Source organism: Geospiza fortis, unplaced genomic scaffold (genome assembly GCF_000277835.1).
Source record: "Geospiza fortis unplaced genomic scaffold, GeoFor_1.0 scaffold19, whole genome shotgun sequence".
NCBI classification, from domain to species: Eukaryota; Metazoa; Chordata; class Aves; order Passeriformes; family Thraupidae; genus Geospiza; species Geospiza fortis.
Genome location: NW_005054465.1, coordinates 196,440 through 205,746, shown reverse-complemented (window position 1 = coordinate 205,746; position 9,307 = coordinate 196,440). Strand labels below are relative to the sequence as shown.

General features: G+C 41.2%; 1 protein-coding gene across 1 annotated transcript in view; it reads left to right on the top strand.

Annotated features, from left to right (window-relative positions):
• Window positions 1–9,307, top strand: part of PLOD2 (procollagen-lysine,2-oxoglutarate 5-dioxygenase 2) — a 48,995-nt gene that overhangs the window by 852 nt on the left and 38,836 nt on the right. The gene's annotated exons all lie outside the window — the stretch shown is intronic.

Sequence of the window (9,307 nt, the reverse complement as noted above, 5' to 3'; positions counted from 1 at the left end):
TATCTATTTCCCACCGGCCCGTCCCTGCCCCGCACGGTAACACGGAGCGGCTCGGCGCTGGGGGAACGGGCCGCCGGGGCAGCGCTCCCCAGGTTGTTGTCGAGACGAAGCGCTCGTCTGAAAGTGTCTTAACCCGCCCAGGAGTTCATAGATGCCTAATTCCACTTAAGGGAAAAAGAAAAAAAACAAACAACAAAAAGGATTCCTTAAGGGGAATTGAGGCTCCTAAACTTTCTCACTGCCAGCTCCCCCGCCCTTTTTCTCTCGTCTCCACGAGACAAGGTGTTGATGAACATATTTTTCCAGTGCTCGGAAAAGCAATAGCATCAGTCACTGCTTCTCTGAACTTCAGCAAGCGCTGATGAGGTTTCCTACTTCGTGCAAAAGTCAGCCGGAGGCTCCAGTGCCCCTTCTCGTCCTGCAGAGCCTTCCCTTCCTTTCACTGGTGTTGTGGTGTTTGCTTCAAGGAGCCGGGATGTAGAAAGAAGTTTTATCTTCAGCATGTGAAATAATGTATACAGGAAATTCCCTCAGATAGAGGTGTCTGAACATATGTATGTCCAACAAAATGCCAAATCCTCTTTTTTGCTCTAATACTGTTTAGAGTCTGTACTTCTGATTTCTATTCTAGGCATACAAAGGTATTTCATCCCACTACATTATTATCACATGAAATCCAAAATAGTTTCATTTCTTGGCTTGTTTTCTCAAGAGTTATCAAGTTATTTTTAATATCTAGCCTAATTTCTTCTGGGGTGAACAAGGAGGCTTCTTTATTTGAGCAGCAAGTTTTGTCAGCAGGTTTTAACTTTGATATTAAAACTACTGCTTTAGTTGATAAGTAGTATAAAAAGTTAAAATAATTTAAAAAACCCAAAACTGTTGAAGAATTCCAGACAACTCAATGAAGTTCCAACTTGCAGTTTTTGTAATGCTTGGCTACTTTTGGTCATTCAGAGTATTTCTCTGAAGGCTATGGTGTGGTTGGGGGGTGTGAGCATTGCCCTTCAGCCTTTGCTGCCCCTTGGAATGCACCCCCCGGGGACAGGTTTGAGCAAAAAGTTGAGCTCCTATCCCTGTTTTCAGGGCAGTGAGATTGTAAGTTGAACTTCTTTGGAAATTAGTTATGGCAAACGGTTATTCCAGCAAACATATCTGTTCAAATGATGTTTTGTTTTAACTGCACTTGAAATGTGGGCTCTCAGGCTGGTGTAAACTAATAGCTGGCATGGTAAGGATTCTTCTTTAATCCTTCTGCTTTTCAAATGTGTGCAAAGTAGAGTCCCTGTTCCAGACAGCAATGTATGATTCAGCAGCCCAAAAATAGTCTGCTTTGTCTGTATCAATAATAAAAATGATTCTACACAAGTTACAGTACAGGGAAGCACTGGTAGGTTTATATAAGGTGTTCGTGCAGGAAGATCTTAATTCTTTTTAATTTAGACACGAGCAGCCTGAGTTGTAGCAATCTCTGCTGAACTGAAACCTCTCTGAGAGCAGTTTCTTGACCTCAGACACTGCCTGCTGTGTTACTTGTTTTTATTCCAGTTTTAACCCTTAAATGTTTTCCCTAAGTCTATGCTGTATTACTTGAAGAAGTAATACAGTAAACAGACCTTATGGTGCCTCTATTTCTAGAAATCTGTCTTTCAATTTCTAGTCTATTGATACTTTGTACAATTCAGTGTAGAACAGCCGGTGAAGGCGCAATTTACCTGTCAGTTTTTACTGCAGCCCATTAGTGTTGCTTACTTGCAACAAAAGCTCTAACAAGGCTGTCTGGAACTAGCTGCCAAGCTACATCTTTATTTCTTAATCAGACCTTCCTCAGAAAGGCTTGGAAAAGTGATTTTGGGAGAACTGCCTGTTGCACAGCACCGCTTACAGGGAGCAATCAGTGCAGCCCTGTGGCAAAGCGTGTTTGCAGAAATCCCTCTGCTCCTTCCTTGGCCGCAGGGTTATGTTTCAGGCAGTCACAGAGAAGAGCACTGTTGAGCTCTGAAACACTGGCTCCTGTGTGCTGGAGATGCAAAAGTTTCTGTGTTAAAACATCAGCGCTGAAATATTTTCATTGCAGCACGCTTGCTGCTTGCAGATTGCTTATTGTGACACGCAGAAAGTCAGTGGAAACGACATTTGTGATTGTGTGAGAGGCAGACACTTTCTTGGCAGCAGATGTAAAATGATGTTCTCACCTAGGATGTTTTATCAATCAGCTGTTTGCAGGAAAATGCCTTTGCAGCCTGTGAGTCAGTTCCCCAGGGCGGCTGTGGCGGCTCGGCCCAGTGCTGAGGCCTCGGGGCCCAGGTTGTGATGGTGGCCGGGCTTGACGTGGGCCCCATGGTTTGTGGCTGTCTGTGTGCCCTCCCAAAGCAGGAGGGGTGGCCTGGGGGGCTGCAGCAGCGTGGGTGGCTTCCCAGAGCAGCTGGGCTGGGAGGTGTGGCGGCTCAGCTGGCTGTGGAGCACTGAGCCGCTGGGCTCTCCTCCACCCCAGTGTCCCTCAAGTGCTGGTCACAAATGATTCAGGCAGTAACTGCTGGCTGGTCTAACTCTGCTGGACTGGCTTTGAGATACAGCATATACTGCTTTTTGAGATAGAGCTCGTACTGCTGCCATTTCTGTTAATTTGGGCTCAGCCCGAGTGCTCTGAGTGACAGCGATCGATAGGCCTTTCCTCTGGGTCACCTGTGGTGCCCAAACAAGAAAATTTAGTCATTGAACCATCCTGATGTACTTATTAGAAGTACTGACAGACTCTGCATGCTTGGGGAAGGAGAGGCCATAAGCACAGTTCTCTGTGCCTGCCTCTCTGCACACTTTTCTGTCTCTCGCCTCTTTACTGGTGCTACTTGTGTCACCCCTTGTCACCACAGTACCTAAAACTGCTACATAAAGCTGTGTTGTGGCAAAACATCCTCCAGATCTCTTGGGAGTTTTGTACCTTTTTTGTGAGGACTGTATGAAAAAGCTGCTCCTTAGAGAAGAAGGGGAAAAGCAGAGGGTGATGAAGGCAGGACTGACTGTGCAGTAGGCAGTGCTTGGGTTACCTGTGTCTGGGGCACATCAGGCAGGTTCCATCAGTGTGCACCACTTAGGTGGGAATTACCTACTCATGGAGATATCTTTAGCTTCCAGCTTTGAAATAAATTGTGAATGACAAATGAAACAGTGTGTAGTGGGAGGTGTGAGTGTTTGGAAGTTAGTTAAAAATCAGCATTTTTAAACATTGCGTTAGAAGTGTGGAGCAGTAAAGTTGTGCTTTCATCATGTATTTTTTCCTGAAAAATACTCATCCTTGAAGATACCCAAGGTTTGCAGTCTGAATTCTCTGTAGCACTTGGGTTAGAGGCTGCACAATGCCAGTCTCTTTGGCTAAAAACAAACAAAAAAACCTCCATAGACTTATTTCTTTCTTTTCATAGGTGAAGGTAATAATTAAGCTGTGGAAGTACGCCACAGGGTTGGATGTGTCATTGCTTTGCTCTGATATACAGTGGGGTTGCTGCAACTTTGATTGTAAAATGCATTTTCAGTTAAAGCAAGGAGAAGTAAAGCAGTTGTGACCTTTATCATCAGCACTGGATGCTGCAAATTGCACTGAAGGGGCAAGGGGAATGACCACTATATTTATCTGAGCCAGGGGTGGTTTGTGTGAAATGTATTTCTGTCAAGGATCTAAACTAACGTTATTTCTCAGGGTTTTCTTTAGGTTGGTGGCATATTCTGGGGAGTTATCATTTATGGGCAAGTTTTTAGTTTTTTCCTTCACTGCTGCTTACTTAAGCATAAGTGACTTTGTCTTTTCATGGGGAAGTGTTTAGTTTGTCTGTTGAATTAGCACTATTGCACTGTGTAATCAAAAGCAGTATCTTTCCATTTGTGTAGAGCTGCCAGTCTGAATTACAAATTAATTGACATGCTGTTTAATTGAATTCCCTTGTCATGGGGAGTAAGCATGGTTGCAGCAAGGGCATTTTTGTTTTCATTTATAATGTTAATTTTTTATAGTTTTTGAGGGACCAGTTGCAAACAGGTTGGAAGGGGAAGAATATTTTTGATCCCTCTTAATTTAAACAGTAGCAGCGTTCTCTCCAGCACAAAATACAGCTTGACCAGACTAGCAGCAGGTTTGTGTCTCATATGTGGTAATGTAGTTCTAGAGAATAAATGACACTTAACTCTCAAGGAATACATGCTTGCAAACACAGCCTGACACTACAAGTAGCTTTAGGATTAATAGAACTGCTTCTCAATTCTTTCTTTAAGGTGAATTTGATTTTAAAAATATAGATTATACTGGTGATAAGGAGACTAAATACATAAAGTTGCAGTTTTATTCCAAATATCTATTTTTGTTAGGAAAGAGCAAGTATGTTTTAAAGCTGCAGTGTTTTTAATTAATGGAAACATGCTGTAAGGAAACAAAGATAAAAAAAATGCTTAACAAAAATAGACTTGTTACTTAAGTGCCACTCCTCTAAGAATGAATGCTATACCTGTGGTTCTGTGTTAATGTGCTGAATGAGCCCATCCTTGCTGAAATCAGCTGTGCAGAAACTAATCAACATCTGATAGCATTGCTCTTTTAATTTTTTCTTCTTTGTAATTTAAAAAAAGATTAATTTTGTAATTTACATAAAACTTTAATACAGTGTCTTTGTAAGCATTTTACTTAATTATGCCTTACTTTACTGTAAAGCCATTGTGTTGGATCAGAACCAGGCCCATAACTTTAATACCTGAAGCTGCTGGGTGAAATGTATGATGTTAAAAACACCTTGATATATACATCATACATGCCATGTCATGGTGTATCGTGTCACAAGCACAGAATTTTTATTTCATGATTTGAAGGACTGAATTGTACAGGACAGGGCACAAGTGTGGAGTTTGAATTTCTCGTTCACACAGAAAAGGGAACTTCGAAAAGTGTGGGATTTTTTAAAATTTATTTCTGGGGTAGTGTCACTTGTGTGTGAAGAATTTTACATGTCCAGCGTTTGGACACAGGGCCAGATGTGGAGCTGTAGGGCAGCTTTTTCAAACGAACTGACTGATCTGGGTGGTAGCATCTGCTCACAACATGAACCGCAGTGCAGGCATGAAGGACGGTGAAGGACAGCTGTGGGTCTTCAGGATGGCCCCACTTCCAGCTCAATTCCTCTCTGTTTTCTGTTTTTAAAAGACTAGTTGAAGGAGAAACTATTATTGCAAATCTTAACTGCTGAGTTTCATTGATGGATTGATTAACTGTCAAAAGATTGACTTCAGCCATGCCTGGTGCTGTGTGTGACCGCTTCTGTTTAAACAGCTGGGTTTGTTAAACAACAGCCCAAGAAGGAGCATGCTCTTCTGCAGATACATATTTATGAGAGAGACAAGAGAGGGCAAGGCTGCAAAAAGGCAGAAGCTGAGTAAACTTTCTCACGTAGCCAGCTGATGCTAATTGTGTCCTGCTCTCAGCTGCACAGCCCTGATGACAGTTTATAGTGTGGCTGTCCAAGCCGTGCGTTCAGGCAAGACACAGCCTGTGCCGTGACTCCATCCACTGCCTCTCAAGATGTTTGTGGTTTCATTTCTATTTGGGCACCCATAAACAGCTGCAACCTGATCTGTTCCCCATTTGTCAGGAAGTTAGGCAGCTAGGAGTTCCTTCATGCATGGCAATGATGTCATTTACAAACAGTGGATTTTAATTTTTTTCTTAGTTTGGGAACTAAGGAACACGTCTTATCTTTGCTTTACTGCAGAATAGCTGACTCAGTATGCGGAGTCTCATCCAAGTCCTGTGAAGCTGATGGAAAAGTATTTTACTGCTGCTTGTATTTGGCTTTGTTTAACTATCAAAACAAGGAAATCTTGCATTAGAGTGAGTGCAGGCCTGAGCACTGGCCAGTGCTGCACTCAGGGCTGACGTGTGTGATTGATGAGTGCACATACAGTTCTTAATGAGCTCTTGTTGACTATATATTCAATGCTTCTGAATTAAAAGAAAGTAAGTTAAGAGCTGAGATATAATCAGCTTTCAAATGTTTCCTGAAATCAGTTGTATATTGGGAGTTCCTGCTAACCTTTGAAAGTGTGTGTAGGTATGGATAAACTTACACAGAAAGAGCTGTGATTTGTGTGTCACAAATTTTTATTTAATTGGTTTTGAACTGTCTCTGTTCAATATTTGATCATTTTATTGTAACTGTTTTAGCTGCTGTATTGGTGTGACATCAGAAACAGTGTGATGAAAGACAGCAGTGAGCAGCAGCTCTGTACACTTGCTGTTTGAGTCACACTGCATGGCAGAGGAAAGCGCATGTTCACACCACTGCGTGCTGTGAACTACAGCCTGAGGGAATTTGTTTGTAGAAAAGAAAAGGAAAAAAAAAATAGTGTCCTGTCCAGGGGCTGTGTGTTAGCAAGTGCTAATCTAACATAGATTCTCTACTGTGAGAAAATTGAGAGCAGCTCCTGCTTAGTGCAAGGATGTGTTTTTGCTAGCTCAGCTTCTCTGTTCCTGTGAAACACATGAGAAGAGGGAGAGCCCTGTACCAGGCAGCATGTACAGTGGCTGGGGAAGTTGCAAAAGTACCAGCTATTTGAAACTGGCAAATATTGCTTTCCCTAGAGAGCTTCTGAAAGCTTCTTGCCTTTATTGGGACTATTCCCTAGCTTGGGAAAGTTGGCAGCTTCAATACCAGCAGCTATTGCTCAGTAACTTCAGCAAGATTTACAGATAATGTGGAAGAGCACAGGAAGGATTATCCATAGACAGCCCATGCATTGAGTGATCCTGATAAATGCCGGTAATAATCATAAATGCCAATTGTGGCTGTAAACTGTTTGCAATGGCTTAAAGACAGAAGTACCTTAGAAAAACCTCATAAGTTTTTGGAAATTACAAAACTAATGTTTGTATTACTGTCTGTGTTTTGCAGTAAGACCTATATGCATAGAAGTGCAGTGATTAAAGGGAGGTTTGTCATAGAGAGGAAAACAGATACTGAGGTCTGTACAGTATGGTCAGTTTCTTCAAATTCTGGCCTTTAAAGACATTCCTAGAAAACCTCCTCTCTCACACAAGAATTGTATTGGTACAGAAAATCAGTATGTAGTAGGTGTTTGGCAATCCATGACTGCTCTTAACTTGCTATCTTTTAATTCTAATTTTATAATTTATTTTAACTTGTACCACTTTCTGATCTTTCATGAGCTTTTCAAGCATACTTTGTCTCTCATCCAAGGATAGTTTTTAGCACCAATCCAACCATACTACTGAACTGCAGAGAATCCAATCTTATTATGTGATCATGGCTATGGTTAGTGGGACTTTGAAGCCAGTCTGCCTCTCGGGGAAGCAGTGAAGTGTGGGATGAGTGGAGGCATGGAGCAGTGTTCTGAACTGAGCATTGTATAAAGATCAGATTAAAAAAACTTCAGGACTCTCAAGTATGAAGTAGTATTGTTTTATGCCCCAGTCATCTTTCCCCCTCCTGCAGTGTAATGCACATTTATTTCCTGAGAAAAGAAGATGACCATGTTTGCTATTTCAGCACATTGTTGTGTTTCTAAAGAATCCTAGGGGGAAAATAAACAGCTGTCGGATGGCTCTGTCTTTTCTCTCTTTATGCCAAAAGTTTTATTTGACCAGAAACTCTTCTGTTGGCTTACTGCTTTATTTGAGCATATGTACATCATAAGCTCTCACTGGATGTGTACATGCATATATATATACACACATATAGTTTGTGTTTTTCTCATTGTGTAGGTAAGATCTTCGTTTGCTGCTGGATTACAGTAACCAAGCATATGTCTGTAGGTATAATCATGGTTACATTGTATAGGATGAGTTTTTCCCATCTCCAGCTGTTTGACATCTTTTCAGAGTATGGGAATTTTCAAATATTTTGACACAGAATCCTAAGTTCAGGCCATAACTCCTATTCATAGTGGAAAATCCAAATTCCTTTTTGTAAAGTCTAATATTGCCTTTGTCAGTGATAAGTGTAAGATTGTGTTGTGCTAAAAGACCTGGATTTTGAAAGTACTCTGTGGTATTTTAGCTGTCTTAATGGTTCTTGGGATTTTGAGTATACAGTCTGTGTCCATATAAATGGGGAAATTGCTGTTGGCACCACTGGTGATTATCTAGTTATCTGCAGAGCTTCAGCTTGTCTTGAAAGCATGAGGAAAAATTGGGTTTTGTGCTCTTTAGTTTTGACAAGAGGAATCCATGCTGAAACAGTTTTTCAGTTGTGTTGAGCTTTAGTGCATTTCTCCAGTGATAGAGAAGAATGCTTCTATGAGGTGTTAAGGCATGCTGAATCAAGTCTGTGTTTTGCTTGAAGTTTGTTTGGGTTTTTTTTCTTCCTTATTTTTCTTTTTCTTTTTTTGTTTGTTTTTGTGGGAAACTATATCCTGTTGGTGTCCCACATTACCAGAGATTCAGGACACATAGAAGATAATTACACAGCTTTATCAATGACCTTGGATGCATCCATGTGCTTCTTCCAGGTGTCTGTTCAGCCTATGCTTTAGTACTACCTGACATTTTTTCCATTTTGTGTGGATGTGTTTTTTTTTCCTTAAACCAACAGAAGTATTCCTAGTATCCTTGCAGTTTCCAAGCTTTTTCTATGATATCTAGCAACGAATTTATTAGCTTGCTGTTGATTTCTTTTGCAGCTGACTTTGGGTATCAATCTTTCAATTAAATGAGCAATCATTCCTGTGTTGAGCAGCTCAGGGTGGGATGTAATCTGCAAACAGGAAAGTAGGCTGTTTCATGTAGACACTAGAATATGGATAAAAATGTATTACAAGTACCAAACATCATTTGTTTACCATTATAAGCCACTAGTTTTAAAGATAGAGATAGATTTTAATGTCATAATGTGGTACCATGAACAGATGTCCTTTGATCTTGCAGCTCACTTCTACTCCAGAGAAGTCTGTAGTAGAATCCAAGGACTAAATGTCAGCTTCTGTGTGCCTGTGAGCAATATCCTCAGTTTTGGCTGCTCTGAAGCTACTATACCAGTGCCCACAACCCCTGGTAGAAATTATGTGGTAATCTCTGAGAGTGTTCATTCAAGATAAATAAGAACCATGTGGGTGTGTGAGGAATGACTGTAGTTCTTTGCATGCTTCTTTGCCAGGATACAAGGAGAAAGGTCACCGCTACTTAAAGCAGTCCTGCCACAGCAATTCCTGGCTTAGACCTTGCCAGGCAATTCACTGAAGGCAAAGCTTCTGGTTTATTGATCTTCTTTCTGGAAATAAATATTTATGATGCAGTCAGGTCCCTGAAGGTAGC